Here is a 4,841-nt window from a genome sequence, read left to right as displayed (position 1 = left end):
GGCTCTTCCTGCTGGCCCCTTCTCACCTCCCCGGGCCCGTGTGTCCTCCTGCGATGCTCTGCTCCCCCATGCCCTGGCTGCAGGCTGGAGAGACCCGGTCCCCAGCCTGCCCTCTGCCTCCCTTTGCCCTCATCGGCTCCCAGCCCTCCGACATCCCTGGAGCCCCTTCTCCAAGCATGGTGTGGGCCGTGCCCTTCGTTGGCATGTGGCTTGACTCAAGCCCCCCCAGCCCAGAGGCCTGGGCTACAGCTGCCCTGAGGGGGAATATCTCGCTCTCTCCCTAGCCCCGAGCAGGAGGCGTCTGCTGCAGGGGAGACTCAGTGCTGGGCATGCACCGCAACGGGCACGGCTTGCCTGGGGGGCACCACGCACGACCCCCTCCCTCCGCGGCGCACCCCAAAGACACGAGGCAGCGCGGGCATTGGCAGACTGGCATGTTGAGAGCGGACCGTACAGCGCGATCGCGTCCGCAGCGCCGACGCGGGCAGACCAGCGTGCTCCTGCCCCGCCGGCGTCCACCGCACCAGGGGCCTGATCCTGGGAGCACACCAGCCCTGCCCCGCTGGCCGCCCCAGCACCACCCCTCCCGCCCTGGCCTCCCACCCCAGCCGGGCTCCTGCGTGGAGGGTGGGGGGCTGCACCCACGGAGGGGCCGAGGCTCCATCCCCAGCTGGCAGCACCAGGGCCCAGCTCTGCAGCATGGACCAGGAGAGCTACGGCTGCCACAAGCGTGCAGAGCCGACACGCATGCACGCACAGAGCCGTCACACACATGCACGGGCACATCTAGGTGGAGCCCTCAGATGCATACATGTGCACATGCAACCAATGCACGCACTCACGCAGGCACAAGCGCGTGGGGGCTTTTCTCACGTACACACATGTGCGCCGGCACACACAGGACTGCCACCCCTGTGCAAGCATACGTGACACCACTGCACACGCACACAGAGAACCGTCACACACCTGCGTGCACGCATGATGCCATCACACGTGCACACGTGCACGAAGCCGATGTGCACATAGAGGGCACCATCACACACGTGCACACAGGCAGACACAGAGCCGCCGCCACCATCATGTGTATGCATGCACACAGAGCCATCGCACACATGAACAGAGCTGTCACTCATGCATGCCAAGCCACGTTGCACGTGTCAGCAGAGCCATCACACACAAAGGCATGCCCAGAGCCATCGTGTATGCTCGCGCACATGTGCACACGCAGCCGCTGGGCGCACACATGCCCACAGCCATCACGCACACGCATGCCCAGAGACATCCCATGTGCACACAGACCCATCATGCACACACACACACCTGCAGGCCTTGCACGCGGGCGCAGCCAGCCCTGTGCTGTGCCGGGGGCCTCGAGCTCAGGACACCGACTCCCCGTGGGACATGGAGGGAGAGGGAGCACAGCCAGGGCCCTTCTCTCCTGAGCCTGAGACAATCCAGGGGACCTTTCTGCCCCCGGGCCCGAATGCAAGTGCAAAGCACCTCCCGCGCTCCCTGGCCCCAATCCTGCTGCAGACAGGGCTGGGCTTGCCGTGACATGGCCCTGGCAGGGAATGCATGTGTGCACACGTGTGCCCTAGCCCCAGGCAAGGCAGGTGGGAGCTCGGGGGCCTGGTGTCCCCTTACCGAGGTGCCCTGGGAGTCTCCATCCCTGCCAAGCCCCACTCAGCTCCCCCCTCCCTGCAGGGCCTTTCCCCAGCTACTGCAGCCCCGTCGGCAGAGACACCCATGAAACACCAGTGCCCGTCCCCAGCCGCTGGCAGAGGCAGGGGCCAAGCGCCAGGCATTGGTGCCACGCGGGCCTGGCCCCGAGCTGCAAAGGGAAGGCAAGGCAGGTTAGTGCCGGGCGAGGCTCCATCCCGCGCTGCGGCCGGCTGCAAGGAATGGGAAACAGTTAGTAGGGTCCTTGCGGAGGGCGAGAGGGAGGCCAAGCTGCCCGCTTTCTGCCCCCTGCCCCAGCTCCACGCTCCCCCCGTGCCTGCTGCTGTGGTGGGTGCACGGGTGCACCCGGGCTCAGCCCTGCGTCGTGGCTGCAACCCAGTGACCCCCATCGCAGGACCTCAGCAAGGCCCGATGTTAGTAGCATCACGACGGCGTTAGGCAACGACCGCTACGTGCCCCAGCACCGTGAGCCCCCCACAAAGGGTTAGTCCTCTCCTGCCGGCACGTGCAGTCCTTCCACATGCATCACGGCCACGGGGACCAGCTGCGGAGAGGTCAGCAGCGCAGCGTGCCCTCGGCAAGGGGACCTGTTCCCGATGACAGGTGAATCCTCTTTTGTCCTTCCCTTATTAACTTGATTTAAAAGCACGAGCCCAGCGGCCTCACGCTTAAAAACCCCGAGCCTCTCCAGGGGAGCTCGGGCGGTCCGGTGGCACCGAGCACCAGGCCGGCGGGGACGGTTCACCGGTCATGGGGAGCGGTGCCGGGAAGTCGAGGTGCAAAGAAGAGCGGTTAGTAGCGAAAGGAGCGCGGCCGCAGAGGTTAGCGCAGGCGGTTAGTAGAGAGAAGCAGGGCACAGCGCGCGCGCTGGAAGAGAAACGGAGAGAAAAGCAGCACAGGTTAGTCCGTTGAGCTCCAGGGAGAGACGTGTTAGTGGCAGCAGAGAGGGCCGGGGGCTTAAAAAGGAACTGAAAAGCTTCTGCGCCTCTGACGCCCCGCTCGGCCACAGAATCGCCCACGCGTGCCCGCTGGCCGACAGCCCTGGACACCCCCGGGCTGCAGCTCCCCGCGACGCGGCAGGGCCTGGCGCGCTCGCGGCGAGTCTGTGGGCGACGGGGCAGCTCCGGGCCTCCTTGGCCAACGTACTTACCCACGCTTTTCCGCTCCCCTTTAAAGGCCACGTGCGCGGTCCCCGGTTAGTAGGAGGGCAAACGAGACGGGTTAGTAGGGCATGCGTTAGAGCCGGTTAGTTGGTTAGTTCACCCCAGCGGCGGGGGCAGCGTCGCAGTGGGGAAGATGCCGGGTTAGTGGGTTAATAACGGGGCACGCATGCACCGCAGGCCCCGGGCCGGCACCGCAGCTCTCCTGCTGCTGGAGAAGATGCCGGTCCAGGCTGGGGAAGCCGTATGCAGCATCACGCCGTATGCAGCACGCCAAGCCCCCCGCGCTGCCCAGGCCTGGACAAGCTCCCGGCATCTGGATCCCACCCAGCTCCCCCGCCTTTCAGAGCCCGAAGCCCGGGCAGGGAGGAGCAGGGCACATCGGGGCTGGGCAGGGGTAGGCACCGCGTGCCCCTTACCCCGGGGTGGGTGAGGAGCAGGCACACGGCACGCACCTCCTCCAAAGGGACTGGGGGCAAACGGGCTGGAGACGCTGCGCGGTTGGTCCCATCATGGGTCCAGGGGAAACCTCTGCTCAGTGCCACGCTGCAGGGTTTGACCGCACTCGCTGCTGATGCTACCGTGTCTGATGCCAGCAGGGCCCCCCCAGCCATGAACGTGCAGCCGCCCCCTGCAACGCAGCCTCCGCACCCGGGACGGGGCAGCGGGTAGCAGCATCAGGCCTGAGCAGCAGGCTGGGGCTGTCTGCACCCCGGCACTGAGGTTGGGGAGCATCCCCACGCCTTGCCCCAGGCACCGGAGATCGGAGCACGGCTCCTTGGGGTGGCTTGGTGCTTCTTGGAGGAGCCTCCATCAATGCCACCTACCCCCAGCTCCCTGCAGCCCTGTCCCCAGCACCTGGCCAGCCGTGGGGGAGCCAGGAGGGGCTAGTGCATGGGCGACAGGTCCCCCCTTGTGCGGCCCAGCGTTGCACCCACCGGCAACGGCTGCAGCACAGCGGGGGATCGGGTAGCGGCACCAAGGGAGGTGTCAGGCAGGCAGGAGCAGCTGTGGCACCCCACGGTTTCCCCGGTTCACTGACCACGCAAAGGGAGGGTACCAGCATCCTCCCTCTGCTCACTGCCATGGCCCTAGTATGGGAGTCCCCGGCCACGCACTTGGGGCGCCCTCCGGCTCTCCCAGCTCCAGCACGGATGTGCCAGGGCGTCCAGGAGCCGCGCGCCTTCCTGGGCGGGCGCCTTGCTGCCAGCTGCCCGGCTCCGGGGTCAGGGTGGAGAGCAGAGGCCGGCAGAGCCCTGTCCTGGCGTGCACCGGCTTTCCTCCGCTCCCGCGGCGCTGCCTCCGCTCGGCGTGTCCTGGCTCAGCCCTGCAAAGAGGCAGGCGAGAGGCGTCAGAGCCCAGCGCCCAACTGTGCCCCGAGACGGTCACTTCCTAAGCCCCAAATGCCAGAGGCTGCACGGGAGGGAGGCGCACCCCGGTCAGATGCAGCTCGCTCCCTTCCAGCCCCGTGTGACGCCGGAGATGGGGCAACACCGACCGAGGGGCTCGCCCAGGCCATGGCAATGCTTAAGAGCCAGGCATGAGCGGTGCCCAGGCCTCCCCGGGCCCCAGCACCCCTCCTGCAGCTCCTACCTGGGCCCGTGAGCACCGGTGACCCCCGTCCTGCCCTGCTCCGCACGGGGACTGCGTGTGAACAGACCTCAGGTCAGTCATTAGCAGCTGCAAAAGAAAGCAACCAACACAGCAAGAGAGAACAGCACGCCACTCCTTCCTCCGGCACAGTGCCCAGGCGGGCAGCTCTTCCCACCCCTGCCCGAGCCTCCCCACGCGGCACCTTGCCTGGCCGGACACCATCAAACCCCCCTTAGCCCAGTCCTGGGCCGTCTTGTGTGGGCACGGGCATTTCTCATGAGCAGCGTGAGGGTGGCCAAGGGAGTCGATGTTTTGGATGCACGCCCTTGTGTGCACACACGCGTGTGCATGCATGTGCGAAGGAGGGAGGGCGAGCGGGGTGGGGCAGCAGCCCGCCTGGCCGATGGC

The 4,841-nt window shown here is 66.9% G+C and overlaps 1 long non-coding RNA gene across 1 annotated transcript in view; it reads left to right on the top strand.

Moving 5' to 3' along the window:
* Positions 1-4,841, top strand: part of LOC109290631 — a 20,240-nt gene that overhangs the window by 13,254 nt on the left and 2,145 nt on the right. The window contains exon 2 of the long non-coding RNA XR_002095631.1: positions 2,989-2,991. This is a non-coding gene — a long non-coding RNA (uncharacterized LOC109290631). The remainder of the gene's footprint in view (positions 1-2,988; positions 2,992-4,841) is intronic.

This window comes from Gavialis gangeticus, unplaced genomic scaffold (assembly GCF_001723915.1).
Source record: "Gavialis gangeticus isolate Ggan-Ray unplaced genomic scaffold, GavGan_comp1, whole genome shotgun sequence".
Classification (NCBI taxonomy): domain Eukaryota; kingdom Metazoa; phylum Chordata; order Crocodylia; family Gavialidae; genus Gavialis; species Gavialis gangeticus.
Note: the sequence above shows the minus strand (reverse complement) of the source record. Positions and strands in the feature narration are given on the sequence as shown.